The following is a 22735-nucleotide window of genomic DNA, read 5'->3' as shown; positions in this document are numbered from 1 at the left end:
GATTCTTCTGGGTTGAAGACAGACAGCTTTTCACTCAGTGCTTTCTTGTTTGGGGACAAGAGCATTACCAGGCAGAAGTTCTCCCGGTCTTGAACAAATATCTTAAGCTGGGTGGGGGTGTGTGTGAGGGATGGGACAGACACGGGGTGGGGGGGAGGGGGAGCCAACGACACAGAGGTGGGCAGATCTCTGTGAGTATGAGGCCAGCCTGGTCTATAGAGTGAGTTCCAGGACAGCCAAAGCAACACAGAGAACCCCTGTCTCAAAAAGCCAACCCCCCTCAAAAGGTAATAAGACACGAGAAATGAATTTGGTGTCATTACCGCAATATGCAAAGCCTTCCTGTGAGCAAAATCTTTCAGAAAAATAGTCAGGAGGCAGGGAGATGCTGCTCTCCCCAGGTTTGTCCTCAGCTGCACGCCATCACCAGGCCTTGCGAAGCTCTTCCTAAGGGAGGCAAGCCTGGTGGTGATCAGATGGGAGACAAATCAGCAGGTGGTCAGTCAAACCACTCCCGGAACATTAGCTGGCATTGAACCAGAGTCAGCTGGAGAGAGATTGTTTTTAAAGCACCTTATGTGTGCCTACAGAGTCCTCTGCCTCATTTATGGTTTCCCCCCCTCCACTTTTACTCCAAGAGTATATTGAATCACATCAATTGATTTTTGAATAGTAAGCCAATTTTCCATTCTTGAGATAACCTCCTGCCTGGTCATGATGTAGTGACCCTTATTGCTACATTCAGTTTATTAATATTTAGTCGGTTTTCATACGTGTGTTCACGAATGGATGTTGGCTTGGAGATTTTCTTGATTGTAACATATGTGGCTTTGGTGTTGAGGTATTGCAGGTCCCAAGGAATGAATTGAAAAGCGTCCTCACCTTTATTTTCTGAGTTTGGGTAAAATTGGTGTTATCTCTTTCTTACCCATTTAATAGAAACTAGTGAGATCATCTGGGCCTAGAGATTTTCTTGTAGAAAGATTGTTATTGAGTTGTAATTTACAAGCAGTAACATGTACCAATTCAAGCATGAGATCCAACGCTTTTTGAAAAGTGCGTGTACCCACGTAACTAAAGCAGCAGTCACTTTGGCCACATTGGCAATGCCCTGTGTCCAGGTGGCATATCATGGCTGGAGGCTGCCACAGATTGGCTTTTATTACTACAGGTTGTATATTCGTTTCTGGTTCATCCTTACAGAATCTCATGGTGTGGTTACTGGTATTCATCATACTGACATAAGAAATGTTTTAGTTTAAGTTTGGACACAGCAATTGCACATACTTATGGGGTGCAGGGTGACATTTCAACTCATATACAGTGATCTGATTGCAGGGATTGGCATACCCCTTGACTCACAACACTATTTTCCCAGGAATTGGTACTTGTTGTTATTTAGTATAGATATACCACAGTCTGTTTCAAGTCACCCATTAAAGGACAGATTATTTTCAGATTTTTGAGCCTGTTCATAAAACCTCTATAAATGTTCCTAGCAAGCTTTTATGTGGACGTGTCTTTTCTTCCCTTGTGTAAACAGGATGGCTGGGTTGCTGGATAAGGGTATGCTTATCTGTGTAAGGAAGTGACAGATGTCTTTGAACGTGACCGAAATATTTTGCATCCCAAGACTTCCCCAGACCAGAGCATTCTGAGTTTTGAAGTCATAATCATTGTAGTGAATGCGTAGTGGTCAAGATGGCGGTTTGGGGCGCATTTCTCTAATGACCAGTGATATTGTATCTGTTTGTGTGCTAGTTGCCTCATTAAATATGTTAACTTGTAAAGAGCTCTTTAGCTCTTAGGTTTTCTTACTGGAGAATTTTAAGAGTTACTTGCAAGCTGAATACAAGTCCTGTTTCTTATACATATGTTGTGAATTTGATTTGGGGTCTGAGTTATGAGCTGTACAGTTTGGAGCTCACCACGTTCATTTAGGGTATCAAACTCATGGTAAACTAGGTAACAGGGCCGTGTTACTCCCTTTTAGTGTCTGTATTGTCCGTGGTGCTAGCCCCGTCTTCTTGATGTCAGGACGTGCACTCTTTACTTCTCGATCAAGCCCGGGCTGTGTCAGTTTTGTTGATGTTTTCAAGAAAGCACTTTAAAATTTTCCCTTCTCTAGTTTCTCCTTATTAATTTCTATTCTTCTCTTTATTATTTCTTTATTTATTATAAGCTTTTTTTTTTGTTCTCTTTTCCAGCTTTTTAAGGCAGAAGCTTAACTTGTAGACATTCTTAGAGTCAGAAAAGGTTTCCCTTAGCTGCATCCCCAACGTTCTGATTTATTACTTGTTTTTTAAGGCAGGTTCTCATGTAGCCTATGCTGGTGTCAGACATTATATATCCAAGGATGAACTTAGACTTCTGATCCTCTTCCCACAGCTATCCTGGTGCTGGGATCACAGACATATACCACGAGATCTGGTTTTATGTGACACTAGGGATGGAACCCAGCACTTAATGTATACAAGGCAAGCAACCTACCGACTGGTCTCCATTCCCCAGCCCCCAAATAGTTTCATTGTTGTTCAGTTCAAAATATCTCCTCACTTCCCTCGTGGTTTCCTTGACCCACGAAGTAGCTATAAACGTGTTGTTTGCTTTCTTTCTGCTTGGTTATGAAGACCATACAAAGACTTCTGGGACTCGAGTTGCCTCTGGACCTCTGAGGTTCATTTCCTGCCGGTGTCTGTTGCTTTCTGCAGGATGTTGTAAAGTTCACCCATTCCCCGGTCTCACAGGCACACGTGTTTGCTGCCTCTGAAGTTTCACGGTAGGTGGGACCTCTTTCAAGATTCACACTGGCAGGGCTTTCCTGTTATAAAACCTTGCATACTCGCTCATTCCTCACTCCCCATTCTGAGCTTTGTCCCTAGAAGCCATCTTCTCTCTACAACTCTATTTGGGACCTCCACACCTATGAAATTAACATCTTTTTGGTCATACCATCCTGTTGACATCCAAACACATTCTCTGAGTCACGGCAGAATTGCTTCGACAGGGGTTTTATTGAATTCTAATTTAACGTTACTGTGGTCTGAGAGTACACGACATGATTTTCATCCTTTTACACTATAGTTATACTGTCTACAAGGGTGGGTGAGTAAGAATTTAGTGGGGGAAACGGGCATTCTACAATCAGTGGGATATGCTCTACACATGTCAAGTAGGCCAATTTGGTTGATAGTATTGCTCAAGTCATCTATATCTTCTTTTTTTCTTCTTCTTCTACCAATTACTGAGAGAATGGCTGAGATATCTAATCATGAATGTGAATTTGTCTACTTCTTTTAGCTTTGTTAATGTTTGCTTCATGTGTCTTGAGATCTTATTATTAGTCTACGAACTGAATCACTATGAAATATCCCTGTGTTTGGAAGAATTCTCAAACAACCACACAGACTTGTCCCTCCAGTGGGTATGGCTGTTTATGTGGTTGATACTGCCCTTAACATGGGAGTTGTCTGGGTGGGTCTGACCTAATCACTTGCAAGTGGACTTTTTCTCTAGCTGGTCCCAGAAGCCAGGCCAGCAGTTTGAGGCATAAGAAAGATTTAACACCTTGGTGCTGGTTTGAAGATGGAAGGGACCACATGTCAATTATGGTAGGACAATCTGTGGGAACGGAGGGTGACCTCTGCTTGACAGGCAGGAAAGACATGCAGAACTCAATAATAAACCACAGGGAATTTGATTCTTGGAAGCAGATTCCCCCTTCAGAGCTTCTAAATGAAGTTTTAACTTGGAGAATTTCAGTATTGTAATAACTGGAGTAGAAAACTCAACAGTGCCTGGCCAGACTTCCTGTGTACAGGATTGTGAACTAGCACATGGGGATTGTCTTAAAGTTAAACTAATAGCTTTGTGGTCATTTATTATAAAGCAATAAAAAGTGGACACATTCCTTTATCTCTGGTAATATTTTTCATCCTGAAGTCTACTTGGCTGAACTTTACGTGGTCACTCTAGATTTCTTACGCAGCTTGCACATTACATTCATCTTTTGTCTGTTACTTTAGATGTTGAAGTCTTTCTGTAGCCACCACCTAGCTAAGACTTATTATTCACTGTGATGTTACCTAGTTTACAACAGACATTTTTGTTCATTTAGATTTAACTGTATATTGTTTAACCCATGTCTACTCTTGGTATTTTTCCCTTATTTTATTTGCTGGTTTCCCTCACATACCTTCACTTGCTTTAATTGACTGTGGTTTTGTACTTTATTTTATCTCCTCTGTTATGCCGCTGGTGACAGCTCTTTGCTCTCTTTGCCTGTGGTTGTTTGGTGTCATTTAATGCTCAGACTCCACGGCTACAATTGTATATTTGAATATGACTTACCTTTTTATTGTGTGGGGGAGTGTGGGCATGTGTGTGCCTTGTAGAGGTCAGAGAACAGCTTTCAGGAGTTGGTTCTCTCCTTACACAGTGTGCTCTGGCCATTGGGCTCAGATTGCTAAGACTTTGTGGCAAGTGTTTTATCTGTGAAGGCATACCGCAGGGCTTCATACGCCTCTTATGTCCCTTTTGTTCTCGTAATGCATTCTGCATGTACACACGCAAACCCAGGTAATACGTCGTCAGTCTGAGCATCAACTATACCGTAAGGAAGTTATAAAACTAGAAAGGTATTTCTTTTAGCTCATATTCTTTCGGGTGTGCATTGGTGACTTTCGTGTCATCTTGACAGACTATCTGAGAGGATGGCTCAAGGGAGGAAAGGGTGATTGGGTTCCTGGCCTCAGGGTTTCGGCCTATGGCGGTGGGATGGCTTGGAGGCAGGAGCCCTCGGCCCGTGAAGGCAGGACGATGAGGCTTTGGCCCTTCATACTGTGGGCGACCAGGAGTTAGTGAAAGCAGCTGAGGGCTGGAGAGACGGCTCAGCGGTTAAGAGCACTAGCTGCTCTTACGGAGGATGCAGGTTCTGTTCCCAGCACCCACACGGAGGTTCACAAGCGCACTTAACGCCAGTCCAGGGGACCCAATGCCCTCATCTGACATCCTTAGGCACAAGACATACACATACGTGCTGGCAAACACATAAAATAATTTAAAACAAAATCCGTTAGAACCAAAGGTGAGTACAGCTCTCAAAGGCTCACCCCCAGTGACCTACATTTTTCAGCCAGACCCCGGAGTTCTGCAGCCTTCTGATAGCAACAGAAGTTGGGGACCAGACGCCGAAAACACAGCCTGCGGGGGAACAGTCCAGACTGAACCCATAGCAGCAAAGAAGGGTAGAGACCTGGGGCTACTTTCTTCAAGTAGGAACCGTTTTTCACTCCGGGATCATTTCTCTTAGACGGAATGATTGCATTGGCAGGGTGCAGTAGCGCTGGAGCTCAATGGTTTCAGCTTGTGTTCATCGGAAAAAGATATTTATTTCGCTTTCATTTAGCTATGATATTTCACTTTGAAAGGAAATAACAAAATAACACAGAGGAGGTTCATAAACCCACACGTTTTCCCTGTCACCAGCATCGAACATTATGGGACAACTTTGGCAAACCAAGAAGCCGACACTGGAACCTTCCTATTAACAAACTCTAGACTCATCTGCAGCCAGCAGCTCTGCCATCAACACAGTCTTTCTGTTCCTGGATCCTCTTCCAGGTAACCATCACACTTTTTAACTCATTTCATACATGTAGATAACGTCACTGGTGAGGGCATCCTCCATCCTTGAGTGAAGTAGTCTGGCTTTGCCTTCTCTATGGTATAGTGGTTAAGTCTCCATTTCCACACTTGATTTGTCAAAGTGAGTCAGGGGAAGGCAGATTTCAGTGCTCCATGCTGGACTGGAGAATATCTCCAGCTGTCTTGGGTGTTAGCCAGAGCTCCAGCTCTGCCTCGTTTGTTCATTTGCTTACTGGGGACTTGCTGTACCTATACTTCACTTTGGATTCACCTTCAATGCTGCTTTGTCGTTACCCGAATTGTCTGAGACTTTGGCCTTTAGGGAGTCTCTCTGGGTGACCCTTCACAGCCTGTGCCCACCCTTTGTGTTGTGAGCATTTCCTACTTTCCAGGCTTGTTTTGGATTGCCCTGTCTCACCCCAGAGTCAGTCTTTTCCATCTGTTTTGATCAATTTATTGATCAATTGATTCAACTTCTAGCACTGGAGATGGAACCCAGGGCCTTGTACGCACTAGGCAACTGCCTAACACTGAGCCACACACCCCAGCCTAGCTTTGCGTTAGTTTGAAAATGTTAATATACTAAGCTAGATATTGATTCTAGGTTTGTTCGTTGTATTTAGATTGCACAGCACATTGAGCTAGGAAATGTACATATATGCTAATTCATAAAAAGAAATATATCTCTAAACGTTTATCCACATGCGTGTGCTTATGTGTGTATATGGATGTGTGCATAGAAAGAGAGACAGGCAGGCCAATGAGCGAGTTCATGTTGGTGCTCTGACCCCCACGCGGCCCCACAGAGGTCGTTTCAGCTGGCCTTCCCTGCTCTTCTGAGACTTCCCTCTCCAACAGGAAGAAACTTGGCTTCCACTTCTAGTATGGAGCTCTAACAAGCCTAGGAAATCATTTAATCTTCGGTGAACTTCAGTTCTAAGAATACCTGTAGGTTGTTTACTCTGGGTGGAAATTTGGCTTTCTTGGCATCACGAAGGCCGGTGTTGCGGTCCTGCAGTGGACTTGGGTATCTGGATGGATGGAGGACTGATTTGTAAGAGCATAGATTAAGAGTTTGTTTGTTTATTTGTTCTCAAGGCTGTCTTGAAACTTATCTTTCAGCCCATGCTGGTCATAAGTTTGAGGCGATTTTGTGTCTCTTTCTTCCAGTTGGCCATATGTGGCTAGGTGAGTTCCTTTGTTATCAGACTAGGATATTCTTTTTCCTTTCTTTTTCTTTTCTTTTCTTTTTTGCATTGGGGTTTTGCCTGAATGTATGTCTGTGTGAGGGTGTCAGATCTTGGAGTTACAGACAGTTGTGAGCTGCCCTGTGGGTGCTGGGAATTGAACCTAGTCCTCTGGAGGAACAGTCAGAGCTCCCAACCACTAAGCCATCTCTCCAGCCCAGAATAAGATATTCTTATCATAGGTAAGGGTCTAATGGCTCCAGGTCCTGGAAACTTTTAAGGAGCTCATCCCTTTTGAAATGTTTAAAATCTGGTTATTTGGGATTATCAACAATGTTGATAAATCTGTAGCCATTTTGTCAAGAAGAAAAGATAGGAGAGACAAATTACTTGTGTAAGGAATGACTGAGGGGTATCACTGTGGGTCCTGCAGATGTCAAAGGACATTAATTGTCGCACCTGCTGTGCGGCCTGCATCCAAGAATGTAGCGAGGTGGTCGGGATAGATGACACAGAGACCGGTCGGTTGCTTTAAGAAAACTTTATATTTCCCAAGTCAGCTTAGGAGTTGACCCCAGTCCGCTTAGGAGAGCTCTCAGGCGAAATCTCAGGAGAAGTCCCTGGCGAAATCTCTGGAGAAGTCTCTGGCGAAATCTCTGGAGAAGTCTCTGGCGAAATCTCTGGAGAAGTCTCTCCAAGAAAAAGGGCTTCCCTTTTTAAGGACTTTTGCCATCCATTTACATACCATTCTTTCCACTTCTCACCCTCCTGGCTGGTGGTTTAATCTCCGGCCCCAGAATCGGGGAGACACCACAGGGGGCAGGAAGAGGCATCTAGCCATAGGAGGTGTGGAAGGCATGGTATTTCAGTGAGCCAGCCCTTATCTGAGCCCTATCAAGCTTTAAAGCACTGAATTGTTTTCAGTAAACATTACATAGATGCCTGCTCCCAGGCCGAAGGGGAAGTGGGTTTCTGCTCAAGGTCTGGTGTCCCCACAATTAATACTTAAGAATAAAAAGCATGCCAAAAAACTGACAACCAAATACACTACTCAAACTCATTCAAGATGGAAGCAGGTGACAAGAATTGCCATGTGTCTATTAAAGGATTCTGATGTATAGACTAAAAACCTCTCTTTCACAAAACAAACTCACCCACTACAGGACAACCCCTCCAGACCAAAATGTCTTCACTGATAGTTCCACCAAATATTTACAGAGGGAGTAATACTCATTCTACACTAAAGCTTTCATAGGCTGGAAGAAGAATTACTTCCCAAGTCATGTTTTTAGATCAGCGTTAATTAGGTACTAAAATTAGACAAGAAATTGTAAGAAGAAAACTCATCTTAGTAAAATCAAATATTGCACCCTCAATATTTGTTTAAGAGAAATCTGGTCACACATGGTGAAACACAACTTAGTAGTCATGAAAAATAAGCAGCAGGCTTAGATCTCAAAGTCATTACATTAAGTGAAAAAAGCATTTCCAGGGGGCTGGCGATGTGGTCCAGTGGGTAAGGGCACTTGCTGCCAAGACTGTCAACCTGAGTGCAATCCCTGGGACCCACGTAGTAGAAGCGGAGAACTGACCCTCAGAAGTTGTCCCCTGATGTCCACATGCATGCTGTGACACGTGCTTATACATACAAATATATAAATACTTTAATAAAAACTTAAAAGGGTGTTTACCACACAGCACCATTTATGTATAACTCTAGGATATGCTGGTTAACCTACAGAAACAGAAGTTGAGTCAATAGGTGAGTCCCTGTGGCTGGGGAGAGCAGATGGTTGTGGGATATAAGGACAAGAAATGGGTTAGAAAGGAAATAAATGAGTTAGAAAATAAATAAATGAGCATGGAGGTGAGGGGTAGATACAGGATGTGTCCATTATTGTGAATATGGTGTTTTTTTAGAGTCTACCATTTGCTGGGATTTGTGAAACCACATACTCTTTTTTGCAAGTTATTGTACACTGAACAATAACTTGCTAAGGTACACTGTACAATAGCAATTGTACAATGAAGCCATTAAGAACTTGTAAACTCTCAAAATGGAGAGAGACTTGACAAAAGCTCTTGGATAATAGGATTGTGCTCTGAAGGTCACCCAACTCTGGCTCCCAAACTCTCCTGGTCTCATCCTGGGATTTTTCTAGTGTCTTGACCCTCACTCTCTTTGTGTCTTAGATTTTATTTCTTGCTGTGGTGTCTGAAGTTTCGGGGGTTGGAACTTGAAGAAGGTACCAGCTCTCTCAGTCTCTCCTGAGCTCTGTTATGTCTCTTGGCCTCCTCAGTCCCCAAAGCTAAAGCCCTCTGGAGAGAAACAGGTTTGCTGCCCCATACTTCCTGAGCATAGTCCCCACCTGGACAAACTGGGCCCTTCTGGGGCTGTTATGTAAAAGTAAAAGCTTAATGGTAACCAGACCAGGCAGTTCGTTTGTTTGTTTTTAATGCCCTTGAGTCTTTAGCTGTAAAAAGTCTACCGTGCATTACTGAGACACGAACACGACTTTACCCCTGATGCTGGTCCAGGACCCTGTGTCCAGGGCTCTGGGCCCCACTTCTGACCCTTTATGTACAATTTTCTCTCCTTTTCCATGAGTCACTTTAACCAATCCCGCAGCCTCCAGCTGCTTCGGTGTGAGAGCAGATGCTACACTAACAGCAGGCAGAGTTCTCCTGGTGCAATTTATGGTTTCACAGTTCTGAAAATTATAGTCATTTGCCGTCTTCTCCATTAGTGCCCTGACCCCAGCCCATTATGTCTACATGTTTGGTTCCTGATGCTTAAAACTTCTTGTTGCTCTACTACCGGCCAAGCTGAAAATGTGCCTTTCTCATTTCCCAGGGGCCTTCTGAACTACACACCTGGTCAATATTGAGATCAGAGGGTTATCTTTGTTTGTTTTCCCTTATTGGGCTTGCTAATTCTCCTCTCACAAACCCGTAGTTTTCCATAGCTTGTTCTAGAGGGGACAGGTGGCTGTGAATTCTGGTTCCTCCCAGAGTCAGCACTTAAGCTGGTGTTCTCTACTTCTCTTTCATTGTCTCAAGCCCGTCTCAAGCCCAGATGTGACTACCTGCGAGGGGGTCACATCGCTTTTCTATTCGTCTGAGCTGATGCGGGCTTTAAGAGGCCTGCTGCCCAGCAAGTGTGAACCCAGTATCCACCAGAGGGAAGTCAGGGTGGCTTGAGTAGGGTGCTTCTCAATCCTCAGGGCTGCTCTGAGGGGTTCCCACCCCTAGAGCTGCTGATTCATGGGAACTGAGTGTCTCACTGTATACTACGAGTTGCTGCTTGGAGCTACAGCAGCAGAGGGCCTCCTCGGTGGTTTCTTTATAGTGTCCATCCTTGGTGCTCCTCTCAGGCTTGAGAGAGACTCTCTTCTCTCATCTTTGAACCCTTAAATCTATCTTACTGACTTTTCCTGTTCTCTACCACGAGGTAGAAGCTCCCTCTCAAGCCCTGGCCTCTTTGAGTCCCAAATTCAGCACCAGAATCCAGGTGTCCTAGACTTGTTTTATTTTAGATATGTTTTAATGTGTATGTGTTTGCACTGCAGGTGCCTTTGGAGGCCACAAAAGGTCCTGGGACTGGGGTTATGGGTGGTTGTGAGCTGCCCAGGGTGGATGCTGGGAACCAGACTCCAGTCCTTTGGAAGAGCGGGGGGGGACGGGACGGGACACGGGACACGGGGGGGACACGGGGGGACCTTCACTGCTCAGCCACTTGCCCAGCTCCTCGGCTAGGTTTCCCACACCACTCCCCCCAGCCGCTATCCCACCTCGACAGCGGCCAGGCCTTGGCTTGGCTAGTTCTGCACACAGCGCTTCACATCTGATGTCGCCGGCGCCTGGGAGGAGGCTCCGTGCTCCTCTCTCTTCCCTACTCATGGCTTCCTTTGAGTACCTCTGTCAGTGTGTTCTGGGGGCAGACACGAAGAGGCGGTTTGTGCTCTGAGCCAATGCTCCTCTTCCCGAGGTGAGCTCCCTCCAGGGTCCACTCACCTGTCTTAAACGCCACATGGAGACAACAGAAGGATGACCCTCTTCCTGGCTTCCTTTTCAAAGTGGTTAGATCTGCATTTGTCTTTTAAGGACAGTTCTTTTTTTTTCTGGTCTAGTCTGGTTTCTAAGATTTCAACCATCATAAGTAGTGCCCATCCCCCCTCCCCTTTTCTCTCTTAAGCCCTTGCTATTTTCCTATTTGCCATTTCCAAGCTAAGGCTGTCTCCAGGGCAACGGTCCTCTGCTCCCTCGAAAGTCCCCAGCCCCTGCCCCCTCAGCAAAGGCCCTTCCCCTCGCAATGTGCAAATTGGATTTTCAGAGCTCCAGGTGCTGTGACTGACTGTGATTGCTCCTCTCTCTTTGCTTTTCCCCTCCCTTCTTTTGCCTTTGGGTTTGTGCTTATTTAATTTTTTTCAACCACCTAGGCCAAAGAAGCTATATTGCCAATTTAATTCTTCCCTCCTACTCTACGCCCCGTATTCTCCGGCCTTTCAAATCCACTGTGATAATCAAGACTTATTGATTAAAATTTCCAGAGGGTCCTCCCAACCAAGAGAGGCAGAAATGATTGGGTCGTTGGACATCTTGTGGTCAGGCTACAGGTTTCTGTTGATGGCCAAGCGCTGATCCTTTGGTCTCTGTGTGTATGAAAGTGCAATACATCTCTCTTATAATCTACAGAACTGCATAACTTAAGTTGATTTAGCATGATTAATATAGAAAAGCAGTAACAGTAATCACTTTTAGGTTTGGTCAGTATTTCGCTCACAGAGATGTTGAGACAACAAGGCCATCTCTAGTAAGCCACTTTCCTATCGGTGAGCCGGTCTCCTTTTTACTCTGCTTCTCTGTCTGGTCTGGTATGTGCATGTGTGTATGCATGCTTGTATGTGTTCACACGTACACGTGGAGGCCAGGGGTCAACCCTGTTGTGTTCCTCAGGAGACACTCACCATTTTTTTTCCTGAGACAAGGGCTCTCTGCCTGTCTCTACCTCCCTGACCTGGGATCACAAGCAAGTACTACCATCGATTCTGGGACTAGAACTCACCCCATGTCTATGCAGCAAGCCCTTCCTAAGCCACCTCTCCAGCTCCCCTGAAGTCATTGTCATACCCTGCCCAGCACCGACACTTAGTCCTTCTGAATAATGTGGCCTCTCATGAAGATTTTTTTTTTGGATGTCTGCATGGAAATATAAAAAGGAAGGCTGAATTATAGACCTTGTTGTTCCTAGGAGGAAGGCTATCAATTCTATTTCAAACAGAACTCCCTCCCTGCCTCCCTCCCCGCCCCCCCCAGATGTTTTTGTGGTGCTCTGCTGTCTTTTTAATCCTATGAACTCAAGATCTCTGTCTGGGTCCCAGCTCTTTCCCCGATTCTGAGCTAAAAGCCGCCCTGTGACCCCGATCTGCCTCTCTGAGAACGCCAGGTTTCTATGTCTACCTGGAGACACTCACGCAGACCCCAGGCCAGGGCAGCATCCCACCCTTTCCCTGTGAAATGTCACCCAGGAATGCATGAGCAGCCCCACACCCGGTCCCTTGAGCGTGTGCTTGCGCTGGCCCAACCAACCCAGCCAGATGTCTGCACTGTCCCCCCAGTCCTGATCCTTCCACTTGAAATACTTCCCTGGCTTCTGCCAAAGTGTCTGGACACGGGAAAAAATCCATCCCAAGAACATTCCTGATTTCCTCCTTAATTTTTTAAAGAGGTACTTTGCAAATGTTTCTACCAAAATCTTCCTAATGGTACAGGAGAGCTGCATTTATTTGCATGAAGGGGTATCAAAAAGCAATTTTTTAAGGGATTATTGTGAGCCTGGAATTTGCATTTGATCTTAAAATTCATGTAATGCTTATATTTGACTTCATAATGAATTTTCATTTGTATTAATATGAATGTGTGGAATGATTTACCATCAAGCAAAACAGGTCTGACCTCCGGAAGTGCAATAGTTTTATCCTGGAGCTTGAGGGCAGGTGACTCAAGAAATGACAGTTCATGGAGGGACCCCACTGGTGACCCACCCATAAGCTGGCTCAGAGGTTCTTTTTTCTTATACCTAGTGAGCTTGCTGCTGCATGTCCCTCAGTGGCCTATTCTAAACACATCCAGCTTAATCTTATTTGGACCTCTTTGGCAAATTACCTTCTGTTCCAGCCAGAAGGAAGAGAGGTGCCCTCACACGACATCTTCGGTCTTCCTTCACTCTTCTCTACCCCATCACCAAGAGTGCTGGTACATGGGGTCAAAGAACACCCCACTCCTCCTTCATGCTGTGTTCCCAGAGACACCCCGAAGTCTCCCCTATGTGCAGTCACCCCACAGATCGCAACAGCTTTATTTTCCCATTTGGAGTGCAGTGCCTTCTGCTAGGCACTGGCTGCTTTCACTTGCCCGACTGAAAGCCTCTTCCTTTTCTCCACGTGCTATCCCCCTCCTGTGCTGCACGGGGTCCTCTGCATCCCTCTCTGCTTCCTGGAGAAGCCTGGCCATTAGCACCATGTTCAGGAAAGACCAAGTAGCCAAGCTGGGGACGGAGAGCTGGTCCGGGTCTCTCTCTCTCTCTCTCTCTCTCTCTCTCTCTCTCTCTCTCTCTCTCTCTCTCTCTCTCTCTCTCTCGGGTACCTGCCCAAGAAGGAAGGTGACACAAATAGATGACAGCTAATTGATGGAGACACCTTGTCTACCATGGTCTCATCCAAGTGTCTGAGCTAACTGTGTGTGAAATAAGGGCTCACGGGTTCTTATGTTTTCACATCTTTTGTGTGTACATCCACTTGTTTCATTTTGTGTGTCCTTTATCCTTTTGTTTGGGATCTCTCTGGTAGTTATGTGATCATACACCTGAGACACTGTCCTATGTGTCTGCATTTGTACCAGCATCACCTCTGCAAGGTCCCTACAGCTATAGTGAGTCTTAAGATGGGTAATATAAGGCGGAAAAGAACATGATCAAAGCACATTGCATGAGAAAAGTGAATAGAAATCAATTTCCTGTGGCTTTACTTTATATTTTTAAATTTTGACTATCTTTATCATTTGCATTTCTAGTTTGATATGATCATTTGTTTATTTTTGAGACTGGGTCTTTATAGCCTAGGCTTGCATGAAACTCACTCTGTAGCCCAGGCTAGCCTGAAATTCATGACCCCCCTGCCTTAGCTTCCCGGGTGCTGGAACTACAGGCGTACCAATTTCACATAAACTTTGATCATTCTGCCATTTTCTACTACAAAACACTCCAGATTCTTGTGATTTTATTGAATTTCTACATCAGTTTGAGGCCAATGACACTTTGAAAATCTGAGTCTTTCAGTCTAAGTTCTTGGTACAACTCTCCACTTACTTAGATAATTGGTTTCTCTTTAGAGTGCTGATTGTTTAGTGTATTTAAATTATCCACAAGCATTTTGTATTTTTGGATGCTATTGTAAATAGTATTTTCGAAGTACAATTTTCAATTGTCCCTGTTGGTAAGTCATTGTGTGCCATTGATCTTATTTATTAACCTTGTGTGTCACAACCTTGTCAAGCTGGTTGCTTCTGGTAGCTTCTGTGTGGGTTCTTTGGGATTTTCGAAGCATACAGTCACATGTGTATATGGACACAGTTCAATCTCTTCCTTTTCAATACCTGTGTGTCTTTTTTATTACCTTATTTCTCTGTCTAAGGCTTCCAGAACAATGTGGAAGAAAGGGGTGGAAAATCCCCTTACCTTGCTTGCTCTGTTAGAGGGAAGTGATGCTGGCTGAAAGTTTTTGAGCCTTTGTTAGGCTTGAGAGGATTCTTCCTGGTCCTAGTTTGCCGAGAGAGTTTAATCAAGAATGGAGTCTGAATTTTGCCAAATGCTTTTCTAAATCTACTGAGATGACTCTTCACATTTAATCTTTTCATGTGGTAAATTATATTAATTGGCTTCTGAATATTAAAATGATTTTTGGCATTTCTATAACAAACTCCATTTAGTTATAATGTGTCATCATCCATTTTATGTATTGCTAGGTTCCCTTTGCCAAAAAATGTATTAAGGATTTTTGCAAATGGACTTTGTGGATTCATTGGAGCATAGTTTTCTTCTATTGCCTCTGCCTGCTCAGCAATGGAATAATGCTGGCCTCATCAAATAGGCTGGAAAGTGGCCCCTTCTGGTTCTAGGCAACGAAAGACAGGGGCTATTTCTCCCTGAGATATTTGGAAGGACTCAGTGAGGTCACTGTGGTTTTTCTCTGCGGGAAGGGTTTGAACCCTGAGTCCAGTTTATTGTGTAGATACAGGCCCCTCAGATACCCTACTCAGTGATCTTGACAGTTTGAATCAAAGGAATTAATTTCATCAAAGTTATCAGATTTGTTGATATAGTGTTTCCTTTTTATGTAAGGACTCTTTCTAATTTCCTTCTGGAAACTAGTAATTTTTCTCTTTTTTGCTCTCCAGAGTTTTTTAATTGTGTTTTTTAAAGGAATTTACTTTTATTTTCATTGATTTATTTTTTAAAAATTGGTTTTCTGTTTTATTACTTCTGCTCTCTGTTTCCTTTCTTCTGTTTACTTTGGGTTTGCTTTGTTCCTGCTGGTTTCTCTAGGTAGAAGACGCTATTATTTTTATTTGAAACACATCCTCTTCAATCACTCATTCCCCAAACTGCCCTAACAGCACGGTGTGAGCCACATCCTGCAAACCTGCTGTGCCATGCCCTTATTTCCATGCTAGCAGATCTATTATTTGACCCACAGATTGCTTAGACATTTATTTTTAATTTCTAAAATCTTGAGGATTACCATATATTTTTCTGTAACAAATTTATAATTTGATTCTATTGCAGCTTTTGAATGGATCATATGAGTTTCAAAATTTGTTGAGACTTATGGTCCAGAAAATGACCTGTCTTGGTGACTATTTCATGTGTAGTTAAAAATTATGTGTGTTCTACTTTGGTGGCTTGAAGTTTTCTTCAGTGGAAATGAGTTCAAGCTGGCTCAGTTGCTCATGTATTTCTATTTCATGTTCTGACTTTCTGTCTACTCCTTCCACAGGTTATCAAGAAAGAAAGTTAAAAACTCTAACTGTAACTTGTTCTGGTGATACAGACTTATCGTCACACTTACTCTGAAGCCTAAGGCAGGAGGATCACAAGTTGAAGGAAAGTCTTTCCTGGACTATATAGCTGAGCTGAAGGCCAATCAAGGCAATTTGGTGAGATATGTCTTAAAATAAGAAGTTAAAAGAGCTAGGCATGGTGGTACATGCCTGGTGCATCCCAGCACATGGGAGGCAGAGAGAGGAGGAGCTCTGTTAGTGTGAGGCTAGCCTGGGCTACATATCAACTCTGTGCCATTGTATGAATGTAGCACACTCTATCTAGTCTAAGATGGTGGGCTCTTCAGGTTTGTCTTAAAGGACTTGCACATTCCTGACAGCAAGCAGCTAGTAACCCAGCTGCTTCCATGCCTGTAGACTCCCTGTTTTGTTGCATTTTTCTAAGAAGTCAAGCCCAAACCACAGGTGAATGTAGATTTGACTTCCTTCATGGACCACTTTCTCCACTCCAGCCTTACAGTGCATCCCCATTCTTCATATCAGTTGTGTGAGAAAACTTTCCTGGGAAGATGCAGCACACACATCGACTCACTCCACATAGGGAATCCCATGACAGACCAAAGTACAGACACCGCCAAAGTTCACTTGGTGAACCAATGGATTTTTGTTGGGGTTACTTATAGCAGTGTGAGGGGTTGCTTACAGGAGCAGAAATGACTCAAAGACAGCTGCATCACCAACGCTCATCCAAGCATGGCTACAGCTCACAAAAGCTAGGAAGCCTGGAGCTCACTGCACAGCCTGCTGGCAGCTCAACAGGTTGGTCTAAAGTTCTTCCGGGCATGTTGGCTTGTCTGAGAGTCACCTTAGCACCTCAACTCTGCTCCTCTGAGAGGGATTCTCAACTTTTATTGCCCACTACAGCAGAGAGTGGCCTAGTGAATCTAGTCGGTTTCAGGCATTTCCTGAAGCTATGTTGAGTTTTTTCCCTTTCTGTTTTTCTGTTTAAGGAGCTTCCCCTGCACTACAGCATAGAATGTCTTAATCTTGGAGGAAACTGTTACACAACACAACCACATAAGACATGACTCTGAATTGCCCATCTTCCTTCAGTGAAACTTTTTCAAGTAAATCATTTTATCCTGCTGAAGAATTTCCAGTAGATGAAACAGTATGGCATAGCATGGGAACTCTTGGGCCAGTCCGTCTATCTGTTGCCAAAAACAAGAGCATATTTCATTTGGAAATGCTCTTTGTTCTTTTTTTTAAGATAAATCTTTTGCAGACTCGAAGGTTTTTAACTGTGGAAACCATCAATCCTTAGTGGTGGGCAGCATGAGCCAAGACAGCACCAATTTTCTGGAGACCTTGGCTCAGGGATGTTCCAGTTTGATTTCCATAGTACCTTGGCTGGGACAACTCTTGTTTCCTATGCATCTGGTGCCAACAAAGTAAAGAAGGAGGAATTAATTCACAGCAACCAGAGACTGAGAGCCTCCAGGACAGTTAGGACTAGTGTTCTTCCTCTGTACACTAGACCGTTGCCCAGCAGCCTAGGTGATGAACCACCAGTTTCAAAGATGCTTAGATGTTCTCTCATTGCAACGGTTGGGATCAGAAAAGTTTCAAACGTGGGCTTCATTTGTCCGCGTTTCCCAGGCTGTTATCTGAACCACAGCCACAACTTCCAAGCCTCTCCCTTCAGATCCCTGCCGACTTGCTGTCCCCACCCCTACCCTCACACTCTCCCTGCCAGGAAAGACCTGGGTCCAAGCCCCACCTTCCCTTGAGGTATGAAAGAAATGTTTGCCTGCCACATAGAATGGAAAGTGAGGACTAAGCATCCATTCAGCCTTCCTCCTCCTTGTGTCTGTTTTCATGTATATTTAGAGGCCAAGTACCAACAGAGGGGAGAGCAGGGTGTGGGTGAACAGGCAGCTTAATGGGAATGTCAGGGGACACCCTCCTAAGGTGCTCAAATTTAAATCTAAAACCAACCAAGCCTTTTAGAGGAACACATTTGTCCCTGAGACCTGCTTTGTCACCTCCAGGGTTTTACAGGAGTTCCTGATCCATGACGGAAGATATCCCTGCTATCAGAGTTACATGCTGACATTATATTTAGCAACATGGACCATACGTGCTTTTCTGCACGCAGTATTACAATGTATAGGCTGTTTTGAATTTTGCTCTTTCACATAACACTGAGAAGTTTGGCATCTTAGAAGACTTCTTCACATGTACTCTATAAATGGACGTTGAAGTCATTTCCAGTTTAGAAAAAAAATTTTTCCCCTAAATAATGCAGTATTGTTTAATCTTGGACACATGCCAGGGAGCATACGTGTAGGATAATTTGACAGTGATATTGCTGGGCCCATTTTGATAGTGCTAAACTATCCTCCACGAAAAGATAGATCTATTGAATTTTAGCAACAGTGTTCCTCTGTTTAGCTTTGAACACCCACCCCCATGTGTCTCATTAGTGATTCCCATCAGAAAGACAGCTCCCTTCCACCACCACGGGGGAGGGCGGGGGGGGGCAGGGTGAACAACTCACAGACATTTTCTCTTCTCTGTTTATTGAAAGACTGGAGGAACATAAATATGTTTTGCCTATATAAAGTTAACGACCTGTGGTAAAGAATGTCGATTTTTAAGCAGCCTTCCCTGTCATTTGGCCGGGAAACAGTGAGGCAGTATGCTGGACACCTGGCTCGGGCTGGGATTCCGGGAAGAGGTGGGCCTTAACGGGCTGTGCTAGCAGAGCTGGCCCCGGGCCTCTCACTCAATGTACACTCCACTATGTTCGTACTTGGCTGGTTCTTCTATGCTGGGGAGGACTTGGGGCTGGGAGATGGGGATGTGCTGGTCTGTCCTGCAGTTTGATGTCCCTGCTTGGACTTCTGGATGCATCTGGAACTTCCTTTGAGTACAGAGCCATGCCAGTATAGGTTTCCATGACCTTTTCTACACTTTTTGGTGCTCTGGTCACCTTTTAGTATGGTGCTAGTTCTAGAAATTCTATCATGAGACCTTCCTTGCCTCTCTCCTTGTTCCCTGGTGGATCTCACGTGATACTCCCTTAGAATTTTGATCACAGCCATATTAAATAATCTATCATTTTGCTTCTCTGTTTCCCCAACACCAGGCGGAAAGCTAATTATCTTAAGGACAATAGTAATTGTGATAATATGTGCTTCTGTATGCTAGGCACATTAGTGTCACACGAGAACTCAGACCTCACAATGGTATCTCCATCTCTGGCAACTTCTTGAACATTCTACTGGTTTTCAATTTAGATCTCTGTTCTCTAACTTATCCATGAGTTTTGAGGGAAAACAACAACAAAAAGAAGACGCTATTGCTTTGAATCATGACATCCCTTAGCAAGAACATTCATCACATTCTTCTATTAAGATCCGAAATGATGAGATAATAACACGACCGTTTTCTCATTTAGTCTGTCGTCAAGACTGCTAACTCTAGCTTCTCATTCCCTCAGTTTAAGTTAGAACACTCTATGCCCATCCACTGGAGTAGAATAGCAGTCCAATTTTCCCTGCAAGGCTAGTACTGTTAATGACTTCCCCCAGATGCTATGATAATTCTCTTAAATTCTTTGATGAATGGATAAGTATGATTAGATTGAACTGGATTCAAATCCTTCCCAGCAATTTACCAGTCTCGAAATCGTGGGCCGGGTTTCTCAGACTTTCAAAGTCTCGGATGTCTTATTGGTAAATATAAAGATATAGACAGAGTCTGGCACAAAATGATCAGCAAAGTTTTGCTGTTATTCATTCTTGTCATCGTTATGAAATGTTGGGTGGACAGAGGAGACACAGTAGGAGATATGGTAGGGGAGTGCATCTGTTGAAGTGTGCCTAAGGGACAGAAGGCACAATGGAAGGAGGGAGAGGTTTCTGTAGGAAGGCAGACGAGAGACACAGTGACTACACTGACTTGTGATGAATGAATAGGATTTTTTTTAGAGGTAGACACAGTGTAAAAGGATACATTTGATTATGGTAGGAGACTTATGTGAAGACACGGAGGAAAAAAACTGCCTGGTATATTTGATGAGTAGTGGTTGGTCAGATCATGAAGTGTTGGAGAATGGACAACGAGGAGGGCAAGAGAGAAGATTCTAGAGGAAGGCAAGGGCCAGATTCTGAAGGGTTTTTGTGTGACAAGTTCTGTGTGCCAATCTAAAGAGGTTGGATTTAGTATCAGTAACACATTTTAAGAAGAGGAGAGATGCCAATCAGGTTTTCATTTTAGACGAATCACGTTGGCAGGTGTGCCAGCGGGGAACTAGAGAAGCTGTGACGGTGGAGACCTGGGAGCCAATCAGGAAGCAGAGGTCCAGGTTGGGGGGGGCGACTGAGCTAAGGAAAGGGTGGTAGCCATGGGAGAGGACCAGGGACTTAAGAGGGGCTTGGGAGGTGAAAATGAAAAGACACTTGTGCGTGGAAGGTCGGAGTGGTTGGCGGTGGCCAAGACAGGGTACGGAAGGAGGCGGAGAATGCGGCTGGGTCGGTTTGCAGCGTGGGAAAGAGGAGGAGGAGATAGGTGATGAATTTAACCTAGACTTTGTTGAGTATGATGTGTCTGTTACCTTCGTAAAGGAAAACAGAGGTCACGATTAACTTTACAGGTGGGGTGGGGTGGGGTGGGGGTTCAGAGGCAAGGGTTGGAGCTGCACACATGGGAGCCTGGAGGAGAAAGACTCCATAGTTAATAACCACGGAAACACTGCTTCCTTGGCCTCTACTTTTAACGTTCGAGCGTGGAAAGTACTCAGATGAGGGAGGCCCCTCAAGGCATTACTCTTCCGGTTATCCGTTGCCCAGAGCATCAGGGGGCGGTCTGCCATTTTATACCCTTTGCAACAGGTGGCGCTGGGGCCTGGCAGGGAGAAGGTGCAGCCCATGCTGGGCCAGGGGGAGGTGGAGACACTCTAGTCAGGCTTGGCCTTGTAGACCCTGAGAACAGGGCTGGGGAGACCACGTGCCTCTGGTCTCAGGAAGTGTACGTGCACCCTCCCTCCCCGGGGCATCTTGGGAGGGGGTGTCCCTGTACCCCCCCCCCCCGCATCCCTGTGCTGCGGCTGCACAGCACAAAGCCAGCCGCAGCCCCTCCTGAGCCTCTCGTGTTAAGCGGGAGTGGCCAGACTCCTGGTGCGTGGTGCAGGGAATTGCTAAATGAAGGATGCCAGGCGAGGCCTGGGCAGCCAGGGAGAGCATGCTGCTGGGGACAACGAGCCCTGAGACACAAGTGCTGGCGTGCTTGCCTGGGGCTCCTGCAGGGCCAGGGGCAGCACAGCGGAGGAAGGAGTAAAGTTAAGAGCAACCCCAAAACACCTGCCCCGGGCGGGGTCTGCTCCCTGGAGCTGGAGGAAAACACAGCAGAAGAGAAGGAGCAAGGCCCAACAGCGTGAACGCAGCCACAGCCGCAGCCTCCCTTCCCAGGCAGCTGGGAAAGGAGCGCCAGCCAGCTCGCTCTGGAAAGTAGCTGCTCCTTAGAGGGCCTGTGGCGAGCAGCAAATGAGATAATGTGTGTGAGAAGGGTAAAGAGCTGTGAAAATGCAAGATGCTATTAGTTAATTAGAATCCTTCAAGCCTGGTGATGTTCGAGTGGCTAAGATGGCCTCTACCGGCGAGCAGAGGGCTTCGGTGGTTCCGGGTTTGGGATGATGGAAGGCGGGGAGTACAGGGCGTGCGAGGATTGTTTAGGGACACACTGTGACACTGCAGTGTCATCTACCTGCTTCTTACTGCATTATTCGGCTTTGATATTATTCCCTCCTCTGCCACTCATTTTTGGAGCTCTCTGCTGCGTTTTTTAACCTCAAAAAGAGTCTGAAAAGGAAGGAGGACATCACTTAAGAATACATTAGATACATTTGGTCGAGAGAGAGAGAGAGAGAGAGAGAGAGAGAGAGAGAGAGAGAGAGAGAGAGAGAGAGAGAGAGAGAGAGAGAGAGAGAGAGAGAGAGGGGGGGGGATGGCCAGAGGCAAAACAAACTGACGGAATTATCAGTAAACTCACAGCTTCTCCCGCACCTAATGTATCTAATATATTCCTAAGCGAGTCTGGGGCTCAGAATGCTGACTGGGAAAGACTGAGGGGTAGATTGTACCCTGGACACAGGGATCTGTTTGGCCAAGCCCGCACCTTTCTGTGCCACTGACTGGTAAAAGCCTTCAAAGGCCATTCATTGAGCTAAAGACCAGGACCTTACCCACGGGCTGCCAGCTCGCCCAGTCCCTAGTGACAGGAGGCATGTCAGGAGCCACGCAACCCTCCTAGCAGGGTTGGACTGTTGGAAAATTCTTTACGCTGAATGGATTTCTGTTTCTGTGCCGTTTGTGCTCATTGGAGCCATATGGGATAAAATGTCTAAAGCCGCTTCCACAAATATTTGAAGACTGCGGACACATTTCCGCCTTCCCCTCACTCCACAAGGCTCCTTTTCTTTAGACTAAACATGCCCAGTTATTTCACACAGCGAGGCAGTGTGGGGCAGTGGAAAGAACGCCAGCTCTGCAGCCAGACACATCTGGGTTCAGCCCGCGGCTCCCCGGCGTTAGCACACAGTCCCTCGAGCTGCAGGATCTTTCTCAGGGATGGATGGAAATTCTCCCCTAGCCGGTTCCTGTGATACTTACGCTCATAGTAGGAACTCCAGCTAGGCTGGTTGCTCCGGAGTCCCACGATTTACAGAGCATTTTAGTTTTATCCCTATTACACTGGAATAGATTTATTACATTAAATGTCTCTTAACACCTACTCTGTAAAGCAGAATAAAATAGTCTCAGTGGGGTTTGATGAGCAAAATA

This window comes from Mesocricetus auratus, unplaced genomic scaffold (genome assembly GCF_017639785.1).
Source record: "Mesocricetus auratus isolate SY011 unplaced genomic scaffold, BCM_Maur_2.0 Super-Scaffold_100019, whole genome shotgun sequence".
NCBI lineage: Eukaryota > Metazoa > Chordata > Mammalia > Rodentia > Cricetidae > Mesocricetus > Mesocricetus auratus.
Note: the sequence above shows the minus strand (reverse complement) of the source record.